The sequence below is a fragment of the Odocoileus virginianus genome, chromosome 6 (genome assembly GCF_023699985.2).
Source record: "Odocoileus virginianus isolate 20LAN1187 ecotype Illinois chromosome 6, Ovbor_1.2, whole genome shotgun sequence".
NCBI lineage: Eukaryota > Metazoa > Chordata > Mammalia > Artiodactyla > Cervidae > Odocoileus > Odocoileus virginianus.
This window is the reverse complement of record NC_069679.1, coordinates 17,799,100-17,826,005: the sequence shown is the minus strand read 5'-3', so window position 1 is coordinate 17,826,005 and position 26,906 is coordinate 17,799,100. Positions and strand designations below refer to the sequence as shown.

At 35.9% G+C, this 26,906-nt stretch overlaps 2 pseudogenes; both read right to left on the bottom strand.

Annotated features, from left to right (window-relative positions):
- Window positions 1–1,534: 1,534 nt before the first annotated feature.
- LOC110147369 (olfactory receptor 4F21-like) lies at window positions 1,535–2,573 on the bottom strand (annotated as a pseudogene).
- Window positions 2,574–11,703: 9,130 nt separating this feature from the next.
- LOC110147363 (olfactory receptor 4K15-like) lies at window positions 11,704–21,874 on the bottom strand (annotated as a pseudogene).
- Between the last annotated feature and the right edge of the window lie 5,032 nt (window positions 21,875–26,906).

The following is a 26,906-nucleotide window of genomic DNA, read 5'->3' as shown; positions in this document are numbered from 1 at the left end:
TTATCATGAATTTCAGTGAACTTCTTGTGCAGTTTGTATTTTCTATTCCTGAAATCTTAGGATCTGCTGAAGTGGGGAGAATGCTTTTTTGATGAGACATAGTATGGACTCTAATAAACAATTTTTAGCTGCTTTTCTGTCATTTGAGTTTCCTCATGTTAGAAGAACAACAGTCAGAAGGCTGAGTAATCTCATTTTTATCCCATGTTGGATAAAGATAGGGTTGCTGCTTCTTAATGGGTGATACAGTGAAGAATATTTCTAAAATGAGAGGTCCTTCTAGGCTCCATGGTTGGCTCCATGGTTGATGGTACCTGTAAAAGTGCAATTGTAGCAACAATAGGCTGGCGAGAACATTTTAACCAGCAGTTCAAATGCTCATAAATTAACTGGGTCATCTCACTGGGTAAGCAACATGGATCATCAGAAGAAGTGCCTAAGGATGAGGGGGATTTAAATGGGTAGTAGAAGAAAATATCAGTGAGGAGCAACAATGCAGCTACATCCTGTCTTTCCTGTTTAGAGCCTTTCTTTTGTGAAATTGAAAACCACCACTTTGAAGAGTCTATGACAGGATGAAGTAGAGTTAAGTAGGAACTAAAGTGGACTATGCCTGGACATTTATTGTTTTCAAACAAGGATATGGTTTCCCACTGCCAGCAACTGAAAGTATAACTGATGACTTGTCTCTAGCTTCCTCACATATACAGTATCCTGTGTGGGAAAGGCTGGGTATGCCAGGGAGTTAATGTACTCTCTAAAGGTGATTTAAAGAAGTACTCTGGCTTCCTTTCCTTACCTGGGACATTTCTAAATCTCAGACTTTATAGAGTCCCCCAGAGGGTTACAGTAAGATTACACCCCAGCTACATTTACATTCTTCACTTGTCTCACTTTGCTAAATAATGATGTTTCTAAAAATAAGCTTTCAAGTAGATCAGTTTAGTTCAATCGCTCAGTCGTGTCTGACTGTTTGAGACCCCATGGACTGCAGCACACCAAACCTCCCTGTTCATCACCAACTCTCGGAGTTTACTCAAACTCATGCCCATTGAGTTGGCAATGCCATCCAACCATCTCATCCTTCAAGTAAATCACCCGTAATCAAATTTTGTCTTTAGGTCTTCTTCTGAGGGAACACTAAAGAGTAGCTAAGTAGATATACTAGTTCTATATATATTCTATGTGATGATTCCTAACATTCATCAAAGCAAGTCTGCCACTTATTTTCAAACCTTATGAGAAACAGAAGAGATGTCATTATATTATTTCTATTATCAAGATGATACATTTTTAATTATAAATATGGTTTAGTAAAGAGTGATACTGTATACTAAAATAACCAATTTTTTTGGTGGATTCACTTTTCCAGTAGTAGTTAAGGCAAAGAGCTGATTCTCTACAGAGCTGAAGGAATATGTTCAGTGGGGTAGATGCCATGTCCATATCTGGCCATGTTAAATATCAGACACCTAGTGGAGATACCTAAAGGACAGATAGATGGATAGTTTTAGAGTTCCAAACATAGCTCTAGTCAGCAAAATCTGACATAATGTCTCTCTTTGTTCAATCTTTTTATAGCTACTTTTATGTCTTTGTTTCTTAATGTGTATATGGAAGGATTCAAGATAGGGGTAATAACAAAGTCAACAATGAACAGGTATTTATCAACTGATGATGTGGGGAAAGGCCATACATAGAGAAACATGCATGGAGTGAAAAAAAGAACCACCACAGTGATGTGAGCTGACAAAGTGACAAATGCCTTGGACAAGTCTCCTGAAGAACGTTTCCAGACTGTGACCAGAATGAAGATGTAGGAAAGGATTAGCAGAAAGAAGGTACCCATAGTCATGAAACCACTGTTGGCAGCAACAATAAACTCAAGTTTGGCTCCATCTGTGCATGCAAGTTTTATGATCCTGGGAAAGTCACAATAAAAGCTGTCTACTTTGTTAGGACCACAAAAGGGCAAGTTTATAATAAAAGCAAATTGAGACATAGCATGGATCACCCCAGCTACCCAGCCAGTGATTAAAATGAAATGCATATTTTAGGATTCATGATGTTCAAGTAGTGAAGAGGCTTGCAGATTGCTGTGTACCTGTCAAATGCCATGGCTATGAGTAACACCATCTCCACTCCTCCCATGATATGAATGAAGCATATTTGTGTCATACAACTTTTGAAAGAGATTATCTTGTATTTATTTGGAAGGTCTGTAATCATCTTGGGGACTGTGGTAGAGGAAAGGCCAACATCAATGAGTGACAGGTTGGCTAATAGGAAGTACATAGGAGAATGTAAGTGAGAATCCAAAATTACCAAAAACAGAATGAAGAGATTTCCCAGGATGATTCCTAAATAGAGCAAGGAGAATATCAACATGAGAAAAAGTGCAGTTTCCCAAGAACTAGAGAATCCTAGCAACACAAACTCAGAAACCACAGAATCATTTTGTCTATCCATTGCCTTGGGCAGAACTCTTTCTCAAATCACCTGAGAATAGGAAAAGAAAAATCACAGTCAGTAGTACAAAGGCAGACTTCCAATTTTCTTGCTAGTGTTTCCTGTGGGTTCCACTTTCCTGAGTGTGAAATAATTTAATTGGATAAAGGAAAAAGGAAAAAACCACAGAAGCATTTTGACAATCAGGAGAATTTTTATATAAAGAGATAAAAATGAATATTTCAGATGGAAATAATTGGGTTGCATTCCTTCTTATTCCATTTTAAGATAATTATTTTGTTTTGCCTCTCAAGAATTGCTAGACATTTTCCTTGACTACTGACCTAGATATTCTCTCAGCTGAATAGTCTCAGCCATTTCTGTCACCTTGATATTAATGTTCTCATACTAACTTGTAGTCCTGCTTGTCTGAATTTCTTGTTCACTGGTCAAATGGAGATCTTTCAGCCAAAACTATTTATGTAATGTATTTCACCTTGCTTCACCCAGTATGTGGTTGTTGTTTGTTTTTATTTGTATGTGTGTGTATAATTTACCTGGGAACTCAGAGGCTCAGATTGAGATTATTCATAATGTTCTGTTCAAGACATTACTGTAATTGTGCTTGCATTAGCCTATATATCAAATAAAATGTTAGCTATAATAGAATAAACACCAATAAGTGTTTAAAAAATACAGTTGTTATTAATAACATTTATTGATTTCTTCATACAAGGCACTGTAATAAGCACATGATCTTATTTTAACTATTTAAACTTCCATAAGATAAGCACTATTTCATTAGATTCATTTTACCCATGGAGAAACTGAGTCTCAGCGGGATCAAATGTAAGAGCCAGAACTGTCTATAGTTATAGGGCACCATAATGCATACCCTAAACAATGGCACTGCACTCTCAAAGGCCAGCCTCTTCAAGTATACCCTAGATATTTCCCAAGGATCCATCAATGAACTTTCAAGTTTGTATTTTCCTTGATTTATTAGTATAGTGAACTGTCTTTAAAACAAAAATAAAACCTCTGGATTTTTTGTCCCCTTCTTATTGTTCCTTTTTTTTCCCAACTATTCATTGGCAAGCATATTCTCACACTTCATTCATTCATTAGCTAAAACTTGTACCCACAGATTTCTTACTTATAGAAAAGAACTCTGGATACTCAACACATCATATAATAATCACTTTTCAATGATTGTTTACCCTAATCTCCCTGTGAGATTTAGTACTGTTTATTATGCCTCGCTTTTGTAACTCCGCCCTCTGCTCTAGGTTTTTGCCTCTCTAAAGCCATTCACCTTTTCATTCTTTGTCAATAAAAATTAAGTTTTTTCAGTTAGTGAACTATAATCTCTCAGTTTTAGGAGAGAATAGCCCTATTCCAGCTTAAGAGCATGTTATATGGTTTTTCTAAACCAGATATTTTGTAATCGCATTTTCCTTGGCCATGGATTGTTGTAAGGAGGAGCTTGTAGTCTGGAATGTTTCAACAACATGTAAACCAATAAAAACTATCTTTCCCAATAAAAGCAAAAATCTTCATGTGCATATGGATTTTCCCACCCCATATTTCCCCTCTGTTTGATGCTAATTTTATGCCTGAGAGTGAAGCAATCATGCACCTTGAAAGCCCATATACAAAAGAAATAACAAAAGTTAGGAAGGAATCAGGAACCCAAAATGCATGTTGAATCACTTAATCAAAGCCCATAATGATCTTTATTCTTGTGTCTTCTAGTATCTACATGGTCACATCGGTATCTGTAGCTTTATCACTGGTCTCCAGAGTAACCTATCTGAGCTCTATGGAACATATACAAATGGAAGACCACCTGCAGCTTCAAGTTAACACATTGAAATTTGAACTCATATTGCATCCACCCCATGCCTTTATAAATATTATTACTACTCCCCCAGGTCCCCAGTATAGACACCTGTGTGGCACTCTTGTTTGTGCTTCACTTTTCATCTCTAGTTGTATAATTTTTACTATCAAATATTTCTCAATTCACTTTCCTTTTCTTCATTTCTATTGTTTTTTTGTGTTGTTCTAGACTTCATATTTTTCTACCTTGTCTGAATGACTTCTCTGATCCATGCTTCCCTGCATCCAACTCATTTATAGTCTGATTACAGATGTTTATCTAAAGTTCCATAAAATCACATGGCTTTCCCACTTAAAGACTCATGTCTATCAAGAGAAAATTCTTGAAATCCCACAGTGTATCACAAAATATCTGAGAGGAGATGAGCAATATTTGATTTCAGAAGATATTTATATAGAAAATTTAGGGTATGAATATATCAAAATATTACTGAAGAAATAATCAAAATTGATTTCTGATAAAAACTTTTAGTGAAATCATTTAAACAAATATATTGAATTTAACAAAAACCTATAAAGTATAAGGAAGATCTCATTTGTAAATTAAACAAATATACTATGTATGCATTCTATTGAAAAAAACATAAATTTTTCTGAGATATTTGAAACAGACAAAATGGAGATAAAACCGTGCTAATGGAGAAAACCATGCTAAAGGCTTCAGTCTATAAAAATATAAATAGTCACTGAACTAATCTGTAAAATAATTGCAGTACTCATTAAAAGTTCAGTGGAGATATTTTGCAACATTAAAAAGTGATCAAAAAGTTCATTTAAAAGCTCAGGTTTTGAAAATATACCAAAATGGCATTTGGGGGAGAAAAGAAATGTTTTCTAAAGATACTTAAGTATATCATAAATCTATGCTAATTAACCTCAATAATCTGACTAAATTTGAAAAAATAAATGTAACAAGGCACAGTTAAGAATTAGATACAAATTAGGGAGGTGGGAGGAGGGGATCAGGATGGGGAATACATGTAAATCCATGGCTGATTCATGTCAATGTATGACAAAAACCACTACAATATTGTAAAGTAATTAGCCTCCAACTAATAAAAATACATGAAAAAAAAAAAAGAATTAGATAGAAATTAAGAAATTTAGTATGTGGTAAAAGGCATTGCTATTATATAGAAAAGTAAAGAGTTACTTAACACATTCAGAGTATTCAATAGTTGTTAAACATGTAGCCCAACACTGGAAACCTCAAATTTTATATTACATCTTACATATTTATAGCAAAGTAAGTTCTGGATAATTAAAAACCTTAAATCTAATATCAAAATTATAAAATTTTAATGAAATATTTCTGAATTAGTTTTTAAAGCAAGGTGAAAGAGGTCTTTGTCCTATTCAAATTCAGAAACTAGATTCAGTTTTACATTTTATTCTCAACAGAATGAAACAACCCCCATTGCTGTGAGATGGAGGAAGCAATGCTTCTCATGCTCAGCTGAAGGTACAATCATTCTAGAGGACAATTGAGTAACAGATGCAAAAATTCTTAACTGTATCACCAAGCCCAGATGGTTATTTTGAAAGGAAATAAAGTGAACAATGTGTATTAATGTTAGTTTACTTATCTTTTTATAGGAACAGATTGGAACCATACTAACTGTTTGAGTAAGGAATGAATTAAATGGGTATACTTAAACAAAGCTTTGAAGGATATTTTATGTTCATGGCACAGGATAGTATTAACTATGAGAATAGGACCATAGGATACAAAACAACATGAGTGAAAGTCATTCAAATAAGGAAATAAGGTGAATTAACAAAGGACAAGGGCAACAAAAAGAGAGGTAAATTGTGGAGAGTGAAAAAGGAAGTGATAATTATGGAAACAGATGCTGATGAGTTTAAGAGTGAGTTCTCCCCTACCTGCACAGGCTCACATTTCTCTTTCAGCAGCTTCAAAGAATTGAGAGACACAAGTAGATTGACTCCATTTTCGAGTCATCATTATTAGTAAAGACATATAAGATTTAAACAGTTTCTACCATGGTTATTAGTGACTAATATCTCTTCCATTATTGGCTCTTTATAGAAATTAGATCTTTCATGAACATTGGCTTTTCCCAAGGGTCAAATATCAGGAGATGCAGAACAGAGTAATTGGGAAATTGAACAGTTGGTCTTATGAGTATTGACTATGTGGTTCTGACAATATTTTTTCTAATTTGAGATTATAGGTGTTCATTAAATTATTGATACCATTATTATAATTGATTATATCTGTTCAGCATCAATATCATATTAAAGACCAAATAATATAACATGCTCTTAATTGCTAATCCCAGTTAGAATTTTGAGAAGTAATGAGTTGGTATTTGAAAAATATGGGAATTTCAAGATAGTGTGAATATAAACTCAAGAATTTCATTTGGAGTTTTAACACCTAAAATTATTCTATATAGAACTCTGGAGACAAACTTTTTTAGTAGAAGGCACAACGTGTAACTGGTATTTTTCAGTCTTCACAAACCACTTAATAACAGCTTATCCTATCTAGGGCTTCACTGTAGGATCGCTTTTGATTTCTACCTGTAGAGCTGCTGCTTGGGATCCTTTTTGTCTAGAAATAATGCAGTTCTTGTCTAAAAGGAAGAGAAGCTATTTATTTAAGGTGAATCTATTTTCTGGAGATATTAGCTCCAGGTTTTTAGTCCTGTTTTGGCCAAAATGGCGAACAAAGTTTTTTATGTCATGTGTACATTAGCTAATTTACATAGAGCTAGACAAATAGTGGATTAGAAAGTGATGAGAATATAATGTCTGAGAATAATAAGATTATAGTGCATAGTTGCTCAGTTGTGTCCGACTGTTTGTGACCCCATGGACTATAGCCTACCAAGCTCCTCTGTTCATGGAATTTTCTAGGCAAGAATACTGGAGTCAGTTGCCATTTCCTTCTCCAATAAGATTATAACCAGAGATCAAATTGCCAGCATACATTGTACCAGAGTAATAATATAGTACAGTGTATGAAGTGTGAATTGTGTGGGAGAGGAAAAATCAAGTCAAGAAAGCAGTGAAGAAACAACTAAGTGAATTGAGAATCTTTTCTTTGCAAACTTAAATCCATAAATATTTACTGTTCCCAGTGAGGCAAAATTATAGAGTGGGAAGGCAATAGGTACAGGGTTAAAAAATTAAGAATACAGTCTCTATCGACACTATTTGTTTTTCCTCCTCATTTTAGGCGTATAGGCTACAGGGAAAGGTGAGGCAAAAAATGAGAATATGTAATTACATGATTTATTATCTAAGCTGACTTGGCAAAAGTCAGGAATATTGATCAGTTTTATATCGCTACTAGTTTAGAAGCATGAATATTCTTACATGGATATTATTATTAAATTAAAAAAAATTTTTTTCCCTAGCTTAACAATATCACTTTTCCCAGACAATAAATGACCTATACTTTAGTACATTCTACCATAACATCATTATAATGGGAGTTGGGGAGGTGATTTTGTGTCTGAGACAAATTTGCTACTTGATCACTCAATTTTTGGTGGTAATCCTTAAACTATAGTACTCCTGTTAAGTATTTTGATCACATACTTTCATGTTTAAAACCAGCTTTGGGGTTGGTTCTGATACTCTGTGAAGTAGGCAGCAAGAAAGAATTGTATATTTCTCAGGAACTATCCGCAAAGAGGGTGGAGCAGTAGTAGGTAGGGAAAGCCTTTATTACAAAATTCCAGTGCAGTTCCTCTGAAAGAGCAGGAATGAGAGGGAACTGGAGGAGCCTCAGACTGCAGTGCTGCAGTGAGAAAGTCTCAACTCATTTGATGGGAGGAGCTCCACAGTCAAGATTGTCCATTACAGATATTCCACATTGGGCAGGAATGTTCTGACTCTGAAAACATCCACTGTTTTCAGTCATTTGCTGAGAGCAGCCATGTGAGAATTGGCCTCTGAAAGTTGCATTGGAAGGTAAAACAGTAATAGCTAAAAGCTGTCAGTGAAGTACATTCCTTGAAGCAGGTTTTTTCTTGAAAGGAGATATGAGTGCTGCAGTCCTATGGCTAAGTATAGTTTTAGATATTCCATCCCTATATATTCCAGCCCTATTATGTAGTACACTTTACACTATTGGAAGCCTTTGATTTTTCCTTGCTCTGGTACTTTGGTTTTATTTTGAAAGAAGTAAATAACTCTGATAATAATGATTTACTTCTAAAACACTATTAAATCTATCTTTACATTTATCTTTACTCTCCAAAAATTTCTCATTGATGATGTTCATCATGCTTACTATGCATTGAAGAAAACAAATGAAACAGACAATTCTGTGTATTAAATGCTATTATAAATAGGTAGAGATACGAAGGGAACATTTCATGAAAAATGGGTGCAGTATAGGACAGAAGCAGCAAGGAAGTAACAGAAACTGAAGCAATTAAGAAGAGGTGGTATGAATACACAGAAGAACTATACAAAAAAGATCTTAATGACCTATATTACCGTGATGTGGAGCCAGACATCCTGGAGTGTGAAGTCAAGTGAGACTTAGGAAGCATTATGAGGAACAAAGCTAGTGGAGATGATGGAATTCCAGCTGAGATATTTCAAATAATGCTGTTAAAGTGCTGCACTCATTATGCCAGCAAATTTGGAAAACTCAGCCGTGGTCACAGGACTGGAAAAGGCAATTTTTCATTCCAATCCCAAAGAAAGGAAATGCCAGAGAAGTTCAACTACTGTACAGTTGTGCTCTTTTCACATGCTAGCGAGGTAATGCTCAAAATCCTTCAAGCTAGGATTCAACAGTATGCAAACTGAGAACTTCCAGATGTACAAGTTGGATTTAGAAGAGGTAGAGGAAACAGAGATCAAATTGCCAACATCTGTTGTAACAGAATAAGCAAGGGGATTCCAGAAAAACATTTACTTCTGCTTCATTGACTATGCTAAAACCTTTGACTGTGTGGATCACAGTAAGCTGCAAAATTTTTAAGAGATGGGAATACCAGAACACCTTACCTGCCTCCTGAGAAACCTGTATTCAGGTCAAGAAGCAACTGTTAGAACCAGACATGAAACAGCGGTCTGGTTCAAAATTGGGAAAGGAGTATGTCAAGGCTATATATCGTCACCCTGCTTATTTAACTTATATGCAGAGTACATCATGTGAAATGCTGGGCTGGATGAAGCACAAGTTGGAATCAAGATTGCCAGGAGAAATATCAACAACTTCAGACATACAGAAAGTGAAGAGCAACTAAAGAGCCTCTTGATGAAGGTGGAAGAGGAGAGTGAAAAAGCTGGATTAAAGCTCAACATTCAAAAAACAAAGATCTTGGCATCTGATCTCATCACTTCATGGCAAATAGATAGGGAAAAAGTGGAAACAGTGACCAATTTTATTTTCCTGGGCTCCACAATCACTGTGTATGGTGAGTGCAGCTATGAAATTAAAGATGCTTGCTCCTTGGAAGAAAATCTATGACAAGCCTAGATAGTGTATTAAAGAGCAGAGACATAACTTTGCTAACAAATGTTTGTCTAGTCAAAGCTATGGTTTTTCCAGTAGTCATGTGCATATGGGAGAGTTGGACGATAAAGAAGGCTGAGAGCCAAAGCACTGATGCTTTTGAGCTGTGGTGTTGGAGAAGACTCAAGAATCCTTTGGACAGCAAGGAGATCAAACCAGTCAATCCTAAAGGAAAGCAACCCTTGACTATTCATTGGAAGGACTGATGCTGAAGCTGAAGCTCCAATACTTTGACCATTTTATGCAAAGACCCTACTCATTTGAAAAGACCCTGTTGCTGGGAAAGATTGAGGGGCACGAGGTGAAGGGAGTGGCAGAGGATGAGATGGTCGAAACCCATCACTGACTCAGTGGGTGAGTTTGAGCAAACCGTGGGCGATAGTGAAGGCCAGGGGTGTCTGGCTTGCTGCAGTCCATGGGGTCACAAAGAGTTGGACACGACTTAGCGAACAACAACGACTATTCTATACTCGAGAGGTCTATAGAAAGGATGTGTAACTTTTAAACAAAAAATTATCTGTGAAGAATAACAGTTTATTTCACACAGGCACAGCAAATAAAGGGAAAACCCAGAAAAGCAGAGGAAAGAGTCCTTTCTCCTCTTTAACCTTGCCATCTTCCTCTAGCATGCTCTGTCTTCAGAGCACAAAATGGAGCCAGATGGGAAAAACAGAAATGTGGTTTGCAGAGTCCCATGAACAGGAAGCACAGTTGAGAGACTATAACAAATAGGACAGTAAATGTTTTAATGAGGGTTCATTTTTTTTTTTTTTTAGTAGTACAGGACCATCAAGATATTCCTGCTTTAGTAGCTAGCTTCTCTACAGAACTTTCTCATTTTGTGTAAATTTTAAAATTTTGCATAATATCCACTTGCAACATTTTTGCTGACTGTAGCATCTGTAATGATGTGTCCATTTTCTTTTTTGGCATTTGTTATGGGTGCCTCTTCCCTTTTTCTTGATTGATCTTTGGTCTCTTGGAATAACCAATATTGCTTTTGTTGATTTGTTGATTTTTAATATTTTAAAATTTTATTAATGCTTATTATTATTTTTCCCTTCTACTATTCATAGTTTACTTTTGTTGACATGGATACTTGTGTCATTGACACACATCTTTTATTGACATTTTTCAAAAATATGTGCAGATATATAAAGTCCCTGCAAGCATTTTATAGCTGCATTCCTTATGTTCTTTGTAGGTATTGTATAATTTTTCTATTAAATTTAAAAATGTTTACATTTCTATTGTGAATTTTGTGAAATATGGATAACTTAGAATCAAGTTATGTTAAATTGATCACGAATTAAATGAAATTCATATGCTTTGAAACTAGATGGAGAGTAGAATCTCATTTTGTAAGTCTACCAGAACTAATTATATAATCTAGAGAGGACTAAATCAGGATGCAGTGTTATTATATTCTTTCATAGAGAGATATGAAAGGAAGTTGCATGCAGGCTTCAAATCACTTATGAATCAATGGTGGCTTATAAAACTAAAAATTTATATCAATGAGCACAACTAAGATAATTTTATTTAAGAAGTATTTCAGGAAGCCATTATAAGATGCAATATGTGTCTGTAGACAGATGAAGTTTTCATGTTCATCTGGTTTGGACTAATGTAAATTTTAAATTATCTCTTGATATAGTATGCACTTCTTCCAAAATATATTTTCTTATATTTAGAAAATTAATAACTATAATTATTTGTTTATCTTTTTTAGGTCAGTTGTATTGTCATCATGGATGCTTTAATTTACTGGCATAGAGATAAAGATTAATATGTCAGTATTAAGTTTATTGTTATTAATATAGAGATCTAACCCAAGAAATCCTTTTTTCTTCTGTTCACAGGAATAAAGTAACAATGAATATAAACAATGAATAATAAACTGTAAAGGTTTGTTAATATAATTTTATTCAACCAATGAAAAATATCATCCAGGGTATGAAACATGCACTACTACACAGGCAAACTCATTTTAAAAGTTTACAAGATGCAAACATAGCTAATACATTTCTACTTACAATAACACCAAACTGCATGGATTTTCCTTCTGTATATATTTTACTATCTGAATATGACGTATGTGTCTAGGTACATATGTATTTCTTGAGGAGGTTTCAGGTGAAGCCTCCCCTAGAAATTGAAACTGGTTAGGTATACAGCCCAGAACCACAAGGACTTTCTGAAATCTGCAGTGAATGAGTGAGCCATTGTATTGTGGCTTCTTTTTTTTTAAGGCCAAAGAGAAAGGCTTTCCTTTATTTTTTCCTTAGCTTTGCATTATGCAATATTTGAAGTGTAGCAGACAAAATAAATAACTTATGAAGAACAATGCATATTTGAATGATGGTGCAATGCTAAATAGGACGGACATTACCCACAGCATTCAAGTACTCTTCTGAAGTACATCCTTTTCCTGGTTGGAGCACTGGCTTTGCTCTGCTCAATGTGGCTTCCATTACTGACTGACTCCAAGGCATCTGCTCCAGGTGTTTCTTAATCCCAGCCACTGGGACAGAGGAAAGAATCCTGAGCTAATATTAATATCTTTTAAGTGATGGCTTGAAGGTACACACATCATTTCTCATATCCTGTTGCCAGAATTTAGTCATGAGGCCACAATTGTCTGTGGAGATTAGGAAATCTCTGTAGCTGGATGGTCATGTGTCAAGCTATAATTTGAGAGGTGTTCTGTTAGTAATAGGAAGAATAGGCACTTGACCACTGGGAAAAGCTAGGAGACAATCATTGAGATATAGTTTATTCACATGTTCAGCTTTACAAAACAATATAAATAGTTTTTTCAGAGAGGTTAAATCAATTTACACCCACACACAAGGTAAAGAATTTCCATGAATACACATTCTCAACAATAACTGCTGTTGTTTGATGTATTTTTTATAAACCTGTTTCACAGATGTAAAATACCATTTCATCATGATCTTGTTACATATTCCAGATTACTTATGAGACAGTCTTCAGTGAAATAAATACCTGTTCATGTCTTTTGCCCATTTTCTGCCCTTTGGGGATGTTTATCTTTTTTATTCACTTGTAGGAGGTATTCTGATTTCTGTAAAATATTATTGTTTCTTTATTGAAGGTTCACTTTGACCTCATCACTCTGAATTTCTTTTGCTTTAAAGCAACACATTCTTAATATTTCTTCAATGTAAGTTAAAATAAATAAATAAAAGTCATTTATTAATATAAGAAAGGAAATAATTTTTCAACTCAGTGAAAATCCATTTGCTTGTGTATTTAAGAAAAATTTTCAAGGGAACTTCACTTTTAAATCAACATTTGACACTTGAAAACTTGAATTACAGGGATTATACTGTGGAATACAAGTATTGTAGTTTGATTTATTTGTATTTTGTTTTCCAAGTAGAAGCAGACCACTCAAATATCTTCCTTAACCTTTCTAAGATGGTTTACATTTAGGAGGAGTAAATCAAATATTTCTAGAAATGAGAATAATGATAACTAAACCAAAGTGATGTATTAAATATACATAAGTTAGGTAAAATGCTTAGCATAGTGTTGTGAATATAGGTAGTATTTAATAAATAGATTTATTTTTAATAGTTCTTGTTATCATTGTTATTACCATCTAGTAATTTTATATCATATACAAAAGAATATATAGGCAAAGTTTTACTCTCGTCAAGTGATAAGAATATAAGTACTGGAAATTTGAATTTGTATTCTTAATGGAATAAATACAAAACATATGTCTGAAACTGCTTATAGCTTATAGATGTGAACATATTTTCAGTTCAGTTAACAGGTCAAAATATGTCTAAATTGGGGAGCACACAGAGGAATTGCTGACTACATGAGAGATCTAAAAATTGCACCTTGAATCCATGTGCTAACTTGTCAGTCTCTTTATGGCATTCTTAATCTCTTTATTTCTCAGTGTATAAATGGCTGGGTTCAAGAGAGGTGTGATTACTGTGTAAAACACATCAAGAAACTTGTCCACCCAAGTGATGCTAGGTGGCCACAGATAGATGAAGATGCAGGGTGCAAAGAACAGCACCACCACTGTGACGTGGGAAGTGCAGGTAGAGAGTGCCTTTGATGCCCCATCCTTGGAGCGAAGACAGTCACCAGGATGTAGGTGTAAGAGATCAGCAAGAGAATGAAGCAAGTTGTAGCCAAGACTGCACTGTCAGCATTTATCAACAGTCTCAGAGTATGAGTATCCAGGCAGGCTAGTTTGATCACCAGAGGAATATCACAGAAAAAACTGTCTACTATTCTGGGTCCACAGAAGGGAAGATCTAAAATCATAGCTAGTTGACTTGTGGCATGCACAAAGCCAATGATCCATGATGTCAGTACTAGCCAGATGCACTTCTGTCTGTCCATGATGCTGGAGTAATGGAGTGGCTTGCAGATGGCTACATAACGGTCATAGGCCATTGTCACAAGCAGTACCATCTCACCCCCTCCAAAGAAATGTACACAGAGGATTTGACTCATGCAGCCCCCAAAGGAGATGGTTTTATTATCCTTTAGGAAGTCTGTGGTCAGCTTAGGAGTGGTCACTGAGGAAAGGCAGAAGTCAACAAATGAGAGATTGGCTAAGAGGAAGTACATTGGGGAATGGAGATGAGAGTCAGCGATGATTAAGAGCACGACGAAAAGGTTTCCCAGGACGGTCATCAGGTAGAGTGCAGAAAATGGCAGTAAGAGGAATTTCTGGAGCTCCCTTGAATCACAGAGTCCACGAAAAATGAACTCAGATACCACGGACTGGTTTGCTTCCTCCATTTAGTACATTTCTAATGTATGACCAGAAGAGATGCACTAAGAACTTCTAGAATGGAAAGAAGAATTTATGTTTGGGTGCTAGAGATGTATTCACGTGCAAAATTGAAACCTTAACAGTATACTAAATTCCAAAATGAAAATAGTTTTGTTGAGTTTATGGTGGACACAATCTCCTAGATCCAGAGGTAATTAAATGTAGAAGGGCAGGTCAAAAACTTTACCTGTTAAAGGTATAGCTCTTAAAAGTGAAGTCGCTCAGTCATGCCCAACTCTTTGTAACCCCATGGACAGTAGCCTGCACCAAGTTCCTCCATCCATGGGATTTTCTAGGCAAGAGTACTTGCGTGGGTTGCTGCTTCCTTCTCTAGGAAATCTTCCCAACCCAGGGATCGAACCCAGGTCTCCTGCATTGTAGACAGACGCTTTACCATCTGAGCCACCAGTTTTTATGGTTATGCAAAATTAATATTCTGATACAAGTGCCAGTAGTAATGCATTTCATAAATAGTTTTTCCAAGACTTGAACCTGCACGTGTAATTTACAGAGAAAATGCACGTGTAATATAGAAGTTCTTTATTTTTCAGGCTCTATTCAGGGCAGTACTCTAATACTACATTTCTCACACAAAACCTGCTTCTCAGAAGCAAAACTATTTCTAAGTAGCAGTGTGTGAACATACTTAATTGAACCAGTCCTGAAACTGTGAGAAAGAATAGTTTATCAAGTTACTTGAGAGAAGAGGTTCATGTTACAAAAGAAACCCCAGATGCTGGACGCACTTTTCTAGTACTAATATTTATTTCCACACATTTTGAATCTCTCCATGATAGGATATATTCATAAAATTATATATTTCCGAGCCTGAGTAACTCCAATTATTAGCATATATTGACTGCTCCTTGACCCTCACTTGAAGCAAATTTCTCTTTTGAGAGTAGCTTAAATAATAAAATACTGAGAGCTATGTTTACTCCTGACTCTCCTTAGAGCATATGCATTATAATATCACTTGTATCAAAGTGTTCACTTATATTATATAAATTTATCTCTGTAAAAATATATGTATATATGTTTTTCTATATTATGTAAGCCAAACAGCAAGGTCTTCTTTCCTTCCTTCCTTCGGTCAGTCAGTCAGTTCAGCCTCTCAGTCGTGTCTGACTCTTTGCGATCCTATGGACTGCAGCACGCCAGGCCTCCTTGTCCATCACCAACTCCTGGAGTTTACTCAAACTCCTGTCCGTTGAGTCAGTGATGCCATCCAACCATCTCATCCTCTGTCATCCCCTTCTCCTCCTGCCTTCCGTCTTTCCCAGCATCAGGGTCTTTTCAAATGAGTCAGCACTTTGAATCAGGTGGCCAAAGTATTGGAGTTTCAGCTTTAGCATCAGTCCTTCCAATATTCTGGACTGATTTCCTTTAGGATTTGATCTCCTTGCAGTCCAAGGGACTCTCAAGAGTCTTCTCCAACACCACTGTTCAAAAGCATCAATTCTTTGGCGCTCAGCTTTCTTTATGGTCTAATTCTCACATCCATACATGACTACTGGAAAAACCATAGCCTTGATTAGATGGACCTTTGTTGGCAAAGTAATGTCTCTGCTTTTTAATATGCTGTCTATGGTCATAACTTTCCTTCCAAGAAGCAAGCATCTTTTAATTTCATGGCTGCAGTCACCATCTGCAGTGATTTTGGAGTCCCAAAAAATAAAATCTGCCACTGTTTCCATTGTTTCCCCATCTATTTGCCATGAAGTGATGGGACCAGATGCCATGATCTTAGTTTTCTGAATGTTGAGCTTTAAGCCAACTTTTTCACTCTCCTCTTTCACTTTCATCAAGAGGTTCTTTAGTTCTTCTTCGCTTTCTGCCATAAGGGTGGTGTCATCTGCATATCTGAAGTTATTGATATTTCTCCTGGCAACCTTGATTCCAGCTTATGCTTCATTTAGCCCAGCATTTCTTGTGATGTACTCTGCATATAAGTTAAATAAGCAGGGTGACAATATACAGCCTTGACATACTCCTTTTCCTATTTGGAACCAGTCTGCTGTTCCATGTCCAGTTCTAACTGTTGCTTCTTACTGTTCCTTCCTTCTCTCCTTCTTTATTTCTATTCTTTCCTCTTTAGTCTCTTTTCATATCTAATTCTTACTATCCTTATTTTTAGACAATATAGTTTAGATTATGAAGCTGAATATCTAGCCTTTATTAAGTATCAAGTCTATGTTCAGAACTTTAGAAATATTTATTTGCTAGATATTCCTTCCATAGGGCTCAAAGCATTTTGCATTTTCAATTGCAATGTGCAAATTGCCTCATTTTTTACAGCATTGATAATACAATATGTTGCCATTATGATGATAAGAAGTGGTATTGGAATATAATTTTAATTGTCTTTATTGCAAGATTAATAAATGATTTTCTTCTATTTTTGCAGCTAAATAGTTGCAGTAAGGTAAATACTTTATTTTCTTTGACTATCCTGCTCTCCCTTTGTTGTATGTATATATTTTTTTCCCATTGGGTTTTGCTCTTTTCAGGTTTACACTATTTTTTAAAATGAAAAATCAACATGTTTTATGCCCGTGTGACTATTATCTCAGTACTGAATTTCAACTTCTTTATCTTTGAAGTGAAGTGAAGTGAAGGGAAAGTGAAAGTCTCTCAGTCATATCTGACTCTTTGTTACCCCATGGACTATACAATCCATGGAATTCTCTAGGCCAGAATACTGGAGTGGGTAGCTTTCCCCTTCTCCAGGGGATCTTCCCATCCGAGGGATTGAACACAGATCTCCCACATTGCAGGTCAATTCTTTACCAGCGGTGCCACAAGGGAAGCCCAAAAATACTGGAGTGGGTAGCCTATCCCTTCTTCAGTGGATCTTCCTGACCCAGGAATTGAACCAGTGTCTCCTGCATTGCAGGTGGATTCTTTACCAACTGAGCTATCAAATTTTGGTAATTTTACAGCATAATATCTGATCAGCTATATACACACACATCATCTATTTTAATAATCACATTTCTTGCTATTTTGTAGGAGAAAAACTCGATTTTTTCCAAGTCTTAATTTAGAAAGTATTAGAACTGGAAAATAAACTGAGGTTTTTCTGACTCCAGTGCTTCCAGGATTGCTTCCCTACTAAAAATGGCTTGTGGTAGGAACCTTGATTTTGAGAAAACTAAGAAAGTAAAAAAAAAAAAAAATTTGAAATAAGACATTTTGTTCTATAAAGAGGTGACTGAGAAAAGAAGCAAATGTAAATAACCATTAACAATAGGAAAAGAGATTTAAGTTTACATTAAAATCAATTCATTTTCATTTTTGTCTTTCAATTGTATGGTGCTTTGCTGTGTTAATATTTGACCGCATCAAATATTTACTCCATTCACTAACTTTGATCAATGACAGTACTGGAAATAGAGTTATTGAATGGTCCTACAGTCCACTCCTGTGCATATACCCCAAGAAAACTCTAATTTGAAAAGATACATGCACCCTAGTGTTCATAGTTGCACCATTTACAATAGCCAAGACATGGAAGCAACCCAAGTGTCCATCAACAGAGTACTGGATAAAGAAGATGTGATTATTGTATATACAGTGGAATACTGCTACTCAGTCAGAAGAGAGAATGAAATATTGCCAATTGCAGTAACATTGGTGTACCTAGGGGTTATCATATTAGGGAATTAAAGTCAACAGGGAGACGCAAATATCCTATGATTTAACTTATATGTGAAATCTAAAAATAATGTGGATATAAATGAACTTATTTACTAAAGAGAAACAGAGTCGCAGATATAAGACACAGATTTATGGTTACTGAAGGGGATGGGGAAGAGGAGGGAGAGAAATGAGAAGTTTGAGATTAACATATACACACTACTATATATCAAACAGGTAACCAACAAGGACTTACTGTATAGTACAGGGAAATATATTTAATATCTTTTAAAAAAGTAATGAAAATATACATATGCATATATTTATATATGCACTGAATCACTTTGTTGTATACCTGAAGCTAACACAACATTGTAAATTAACTATATTTCAATTAAAAATGAAATTTGAGGCATATTTTATGACTATTACTGTCACTACAAACATTCAGCACAAGTGTTATAAACATTGGTGGCAATGAGTTGAATCAATCAGAAAAGAGAGCCAGTCCACTTTACGGGGTGGGGGGGGGTCACCTTCCTTCCCCAAATCACCCCATCTCTCTCAGATTGAATAGGTTTTAAGCAGAGAGATGGTTTACTGGCTAGTGGTAAGAGGAAGGGGGTGCCCCCAAAAGACTTGGTTTTCTTCTTAAACAGTGAAAAAAAGTTGAAAGAAAAAAAACAAAAACAGCATAAGAACTTGCCAAGGTGACTTTGGTCCAGTTTAGCTTTGCTTCAACCCCCAGTTATTGTATTGCTATTTTAAAATTTCTGTGATTTCTTAACAATTAGAGAAGGTCAAGAGAAGAACAAGAGGTTTCAGTATAAAAATAAGTATTTTATAAAAAAGAGACTTTTTGGTGGAGGGGGAAGGGTAAATGATTTCCTCTTTCTCTATGTCCTAAAATTGCATCAGCAAAGCCCAAAATCCACGAAGAACATTAAAGTAGTTATTTAAGCTAGAGAAATTATTAAGGCTATTCATGTTTGACACTTTAATATTATATTATATCAATGTATAAAAGACTGAGAAATTAAGAAAAAACTTTTTTTGAATGTTTATAAATACAATTCCTTCCTCCAGAATTTGGCATGTATCCTTCCTAGATTTTTATTGAGAATTTATATTCATAAACATATTCTTGGAAAAAAGTATTTTAAATTTTTTCTGTGTCAAATTGTGTATTTTGTAATTTCATTTTGTATCTATCAACATGATTTGACAGTGTATCTGTATTAGTATATGGACTTCCCTGGAGTATATAGATCAGCATCATTTCTTTAAGCTATGCAATATTCAAAAGGTGAATAAACCACAGTTTATTAATCCTTCTAAAAATGGTAGAACAAATAAAATCCAAAAGGAATTAGAAGATATCAGGATAAATGGAAGTGTCTTTAAGAACTGATCTCACCCAATGTGGGCATATGAGAACTTCTTAGATTGTAGAAAGGCAGTGTTGGTGAACACATCCACAAACCTGGAGATGATGCATCTCAATGTGACAGGCACAGTAGCTGCTGCATTCAGAACCATCTCATCTTTGCCTGTGTATCTCTTCATCTGGATATTTATCTAGATTCTTTACTATATTTTTAAATAACCTAGTAAGTTTAAATAAGTAGATCCTTAAGTTCTGTGAGCCACTCTAGCAAGTTAATTGCAATGGAGGAGGAGACCCTGGGAGCCTCTGATTTATAGACAAATCAGAGAGAAGTTGTCTATAATCTGGGGACCTATTACCTCAGACTGGCATCTGAAGAAAAATAAGAGTCTAGTGGGACTGGGCCCTTTACCTGTGAGCTGTAGCATTAGCTTCAAGTACACAGTGCTGAACTGAGTTAGACTGTGGGACACCGAGAATTGAGTTAAGTTGTTGCAGATAATTGCTTCATATGGGACAAAACCTCCGCATGTGATCAGAAGTGTCAGAGGTGGAGTGTTTGATGTGAATAGCAAAGGGCATTTGCAGGGAAGAAACAAGCAAGAGGTAGACGGAACTGAGTTTCTCTTTTCTAATGTTATATGGTGTTTTTTATAAACCAGTTACTATAATCTAATTTTTTTTAGTCATTGAGTGTTGTCAGGTAGGCACGTAGTCCAGAATTATCAAATGAAATATAAACAAAAATCAGTTTTGGGGATCTGTCTTTTCTAAACAAAAGGACAAATCTTCATGTGCAGATAGATTTTCCTGATCTTTTTTTTTCCTTTATTTACTGCTAATGTTATGCCAAAAGTGAAGCTTTATAGAGCTCATATACAAAGAATAATAGTGAAAAGTTTAGAAAGAAACTGGACCCAAGATGCGTGTTGAGTCACTTAATCAGAGCCCATAATGGTCTTCTGTTTTTGCCTTCTAGTACATAGTCATGTCTGTATCTGTAGCTTTATCACTGGTCTCCAGAGAAATCCATCCAGAGCTCTATATGATATACACAAAGGGAAGTCCCACTTCCACCATCAAGTTAACATGTCAAAACTGAACTTATAGTATAATCTACCCCAATGCCTTGGTAAATATCATTTACCATTTTCCCAGATGCCCAGAATAGACACTTATGTTGCATTCTTGTCCATACTTAAATTTTTATCTCTAGTTATACAATTTTTACTCTCAAATATGTCTCAATTCGCATCTCTTCTCTTTACTTCTGTTGTCATTTTTTGCTTCTAGTCTACATGTTTTCCCATGTTGACAATTTAAGACTATTGATGCTTTTCTCTTCTCCATTCTTCCCCAGTTCCAGCTCATTGCATAGTCTGTTTCCAGTTATGTGCATCAAAAGTCAAATATGATCACAGTTTTGTACTTATATTCTTAATCAATAAAGAAAAAATTCCTGAAATCCCACAGCATATGACATAAGACTGTGAGAAGTAGTGAACAATAGTTGTTTTCAGAGGAATTTGCATAAACATTTTAGAAAGTGAACATGTCAGAACGTTTCAAAATTAATACCTGATTAAAAGAAAATCTCTTGGTAAAATAGGAAATATTAATAAGCATACAATTAAATAAAAATATAATTATTGATGTACAGCTGACATAGACTATTATCTTAGTTTCAGGTGTACAACATAGTTATGTGAAAAACATATTATGAAATAATCACCTTTATAATAAGTCTAGTTAACTTCTATCATTCTAGAAGTTGTTACGGTATTACTGACTATATTTCCTATATGTATATAACATCCAATGAATTATTCATTTCATAGCTGGAAGTTTGTTCTTCTAATACCCTTCACTTAGTTCATTCATTTCTCCAACACCCAATCTATCTGGCAACCATCAGTTTGTTCCCTTTTTTAAGAGTCTGTTTCTGTTTTGTCTTATATTTGTTTTATTGTTTAGATTCCACATATAAATAAAATCATATGGTATTTGTTTTTCTCTGTCTGACTCAGCATAATATCTTCAAGTTGTGGCAATGGCAAGAATTTTTTTTTTCCCCCTTAAAAATTTTTTAATTGGAGGATAATTGCTTTACAATACTGTATTGTTTTTTTCAGTACAACAATGTGAATCAGGCATAAATATACATATAGCCCCTCCCTCTTGAGCCTTCCTCCCACCACCCCCATCCTACCCCTCTTTGTCAACACAGAGCACCTGCCCAAGCTCCCTATTATATATAGCAACTTCCAAGAGCTATTTTACACACAGTAGTTTTACAAATGTCAAACAAAGATACTCTCAATTCTCCCTATCCTTTCCTTCCTCACTGTGTCCACAAGTCCATTCTCTATGTCTGCATCTCTATTCCTGCCCTGCAAATAGGTTCACATATAAAATTTTTATGTATTATATATATCATATGCATTAATATCTGTTATTTGTTTTTCTCTTTCTGAACTTACTTCACTCTTTATGACAGATGCTAGGTCCATCCACATCTCTACAGATGACCCATGTTGTTTGTGTTTATGACTGAGCAATATTCCATTGTATGTATGTACCACATCTTCTTTATATCTCCATCTGTCAGTGGATATTTAGATTGCTTCCATATACTGGCTATTGTAAATAGTGCTGCAGTGAAGACTGAGGTACATGTCTGTGAATTATAGTTTTCTCAGGGTATATGCCCAGGAGTGGGATTGCTGGGTCATACAGTAGTTCTATTTTTTGTTTTTAAAGGCAACTCTGTACTGTTCTCCATAGTGGTTGCGTCGATATACATTCCCACCATCAGTGCAAAGAGGGCTGCTTTTCCTCTGCTGGTACTCTAGCAAGTATTGTTTGTGGATTTTTTAATGATGGCCATTCTGAATGATGTGAGTGGATATTTCTCTGCAGTTTTGATTTGCGTTTCTGTAACAAATTCCAGGTGGGCCTTAGGAAGCATTACTGTGAACAAAGCTAGTGGAGGTGAAGGAATCCCAGCTGAGCTATTTAAAATCCTAACATGAGGCTGTTAAAGTGCTGCACTCAATATGCCAGCAAGTTTGGAAAACCCAGCAGTGGCCACAGGACTGGAAAAGGTCAGTTTTCATTCCATTCCCAAAGAAGGACAGTGCCAAAGAATGTACAAACTACTGTACAGTTGCCAAAGAATGCACAAACTACCATACAGTTGGACTCATTTCGCATGCTAGTAAGATTATGCTCAAAATCCTTCAAGGTAGGCTTCAGCAGTTTATGTGAACTGAGAACATCCAGATATACAAGCTAGGTTTAGAAAAGGCAGAGAAATCAGAGATCAAGTTGCCAACATCCGTTGGATCATACAGAAAGGAAATGCCAGAAAAACATCCAGTTCTGCTTCATTGACTATAGTAAAGCCTTTGACTAGGAGGATCACAACAATTTTTAAGAAATGGGAATACCAGACCACCTTACCTGCCTCCTGAGAAACCTGTATGCAGGTCAAGAAGAAATTGTTAGAACCTTACATGGAACAACGGACTGGTTCAAAATTAGAAAAGGAGTACTTCAAGGCTGTATATTGTCACACAGTTTATTTAATTTATATGCAGAGTACATCATATGAAATGCTGGGTTAGATGATCACAATCTGGGGTCAAGATTGACAGGAGAAATATCAATAATCTCAGATATGCAGATGATAACACTCTAAGGGCAGAAAGTAAAGAGGAACTAGAGGGCCTCTTGATGAAGGCAAAAGAGGAGAGTGAAAAAGCTGGCTTAAAACTCAATATTCAAAAACCTAAGATCATGGCATCCAGTTCCATCACTTCCTGGCAAATAGATGGGGAAAAAGTGGAAACAGTGAGTTTCTTTTATTGAGCTCCAAAATCATGTGGTTGATGACTGCAGCCATGAAATTAAAAGACGCTTGCTCCTTGGAAGGAAAGCTATGACAAACCTAGTGTATTAAAGTGCTCTTTAATACTTCACTTCAAACTTCACTTTGCTGACAAAGCTCGTATAGTCAAAGCTATGGTTTTTCCACTAGTCATGTATGGATGTGAAAGTTGGACCATAAAGAAGGCTGAGTGCCAAAGAATTGATGCTTTCAAACTGTGGTGCTGGAGAAGACTCTTGAGAGTCCCTTGAACAGCAAGGAGATCAAACCAGTCAATCCTAAAGGAAATCAGTCCTGAATATTCATTGGTAGGACTGATGCTGAAGCTGAAGCTCCAATACTTTGGTCACCTGATGCGAAGAGCTGACTCATTTTAAAAGGCCCTGATGCTGGGAAAGATTGAGGGCAAGAGGAAAAAGGGATGGCAGAGGATGAGATGGTTCGATCACATCACTAACTAAATGAACATGAGTTTGAGCAAACTCAGGGAAAGAGTGAAGGATCAGGAAGTCTGGAATGCTGCAGTTTGTGGGGTTACAAAGAGTCATACATAACTTAGTGACTGAACAACAAAAAGGAATGTGTTGTTTCATTCTGTTTGAAGAATTTTGTTGAGGATTTTTGCATCCATGATCATCAGTGGTATTGACCTATAATTTTTTTGTGTGTGTGTGTGACATCTTTGTCTGGTTTTGATATCAGTTGGTGGTGGCCTTGTAGGATGAATTTGGGAGTATTCCTCCCTCTGCAATGTTTTGGAGCAGTTTTAGTAGGATAGCTGTTAGCTCTTTCTCTAAATTTTGATAGAATTCTCCTATGAAGCCATTTGGCCCTGCCTTTTGTATGTTGAAAGATTTTTAATCATAATGCTTGTGATTGATCTATTCATATTTTCTTTTTTTTTTTTTTTTAAATTTTTTTATTTTTTTAAATTTTTATTAGTTGGAGGCTAATTACTTTACATCATTACAGTAGTTTTTGTTATACATTGATATGAATTAGCCATGGATTTACATGTACTCCCCATCCCAGTCCCCCCTCCCACCTCCCTCTCCACCCGATCCCTCTGGGTCTTCCCAGTGCACCAGGCCCGAGCACTTGTCTCATGTACCCAACCTGAGCTGGTTATCCGTTTCACCCTAGATAATATACATGTTTCAATGCTGTTCTCCTGAAACATCCCACCCTCGCCTTCTCCCAGAGTCCACAAGTCTGTTCCATACATCTGAGTCTCTTTTTCTGTTTTGCATATAGGGTTATCGTTACCATCTTTCTAAAGTCCATATATATGTGTTAGTATACTGTAATGGTCTTTATCTTTCTGGCTTACTTCGCTCTGTATAATGGGCTCCAGTTTCATCCATCTCATTAGAACTGATTCAAATGAATTCTTTTTAATGGCTGAGTAATATTCCATGGTGTATATGTACCATAGCTTCCTCATCCATTCGTCTGCTGATGGGCATCTGGGTTGCTTCCATGTCCTGGCTATTATAAACAGTGCTGCGATGAACATTGGGGTGCATGTGTCTCTTTCAGATCTGGTTTCCTTGGTGTGTATGCCCAGGAGTGGGATTGCTGGGTCATACGGCAGTTCTATTTCCAGCTTTTTAAGAAATCTCCACACTGTTTTCCATAGTGGCTGTACTAATTTGCATTCCCACCAACAGTGTAAGAGGGTTCCCTTTTCTCCACACCCTCTCCAGCATTTATTGCTTGTAGACTTTTGGATAGCAGCCATCCTGACTGGCGTATAATGGTACCTCATTGTGGTTTTGATTTGCATTTCTCTGATAATGAGTGATGTTGAGCATCTTTTCATGTGTTTGTTAGCCATCTGTATGTCTTCCTTGGAGAAATGTCTGTTGAGTTCTTTGGCCCATTTTTTGATTGGGTCATTTATTTTTCTGGAGTTGAGCTGGAGGAGTTGCTTGTATATTTTTGAGATTAATCCTTTGTCTGTTGCTTCGTTTGCTATTATTTTCTCCCAATCTGAGGGCTGTCTTTTCACCTTGCTTATAGTTTCCTTTGTTGTGCAAAAGCTTTTAAGTTTCATTAGGTCCCATTTGTTTATTTTTGCTTTTATTTCTGAAATTCTGGGATGTGGGTCATAGAGGATCCTGCTGTGATTTATGTCAGAGAGTGTTTTGCCTATGTTCTCCTCTAGGAGTTTGATAGTTTCTGGTCTTACATTTAGATCTTTAATCCATTTTGAGTTTATTTTTGTGTATGGTGTTAGAAAGTGTTCTAGTTTCATTCTTTTACAGGTGGTTGACCAGTTTTCCCAGCACCACTTGTTAAAGAGGTTGTCTTTTTTCCATTGTATATCCTTGCCTCCTTTGTCGAAGATAAGGTGACCATAGGTTCGTGGACTTATCTCTGGGCTTTCTATTCTGTTCCATTGATCTATATTTCTGTCTTTGTGCCAGTACCATACTGTCTTGATGACTGTGGCTTTGTAGTAGAGTCTGAAGTCAGGCAGATTGATTCCTCCAGTTCCATTCTTCTTTCTCAGGATTACTTTGGCTATTTGAGGTTTTTTGTATTTCCATACAAATTGTGAAATTATTTGTTCTAGTTCTGTGAAAAATACTGTTGGTAGTTTGATAGGGATTGCATTGAATCTATAGATTACTTTGGGTAGTATAGCCATTTTGACAATATTGATTCTTCCAATCCATGAACACGGTATATTTCTCCATCTGCTTGTGTCCTCTTTGATTTCTTTCATCAGTGTTTTATAGTTTTCTATGTATAGGTCTTTTGTTTCTTTAGGTAGATATACTCCTAAGTATTTTATTCTTTTTGTTGCAATGGTGAATGGTATTGTTTCCTTAATTTCTCTTTCTGTTTTCTCATTGTTAGTGTATAGGAATGCAAGAGATTTCTGTGTGTTAATTTTATATCCTGCAACTTGACTGTATTCGTTGATTAGCTCTAGTAATTTTCTGGTAGAGTGTTTAGGGTTTTCTATGTAGAGGATCATGTCATCTGCAAACAGAGAGAGTTTCACTTCTTCTTTTCCTATCTGTATTCCTTTTACTTCTTTTTCTGCCCTGATTGCTGTGGCCAAAACTTCCAAAACTATGTTGAATAGTAGTGGTGAGAGTGGGCACCCTTGTCTTGTTCCTGATTTCAGGGGAAATGCTTTCAATTTTTCACCATTGAGGGTGATGCTTGCTGTGGGTTTGTCATATATAGCTTTTATTATGTTGAGGTATGTTCCTTCTATTCCTGCTTTCTGGAGAGTTTTAATCATAAATGGATGTTGAATTTTGTCAAAGGCTTTTTCTGCATCTATTGA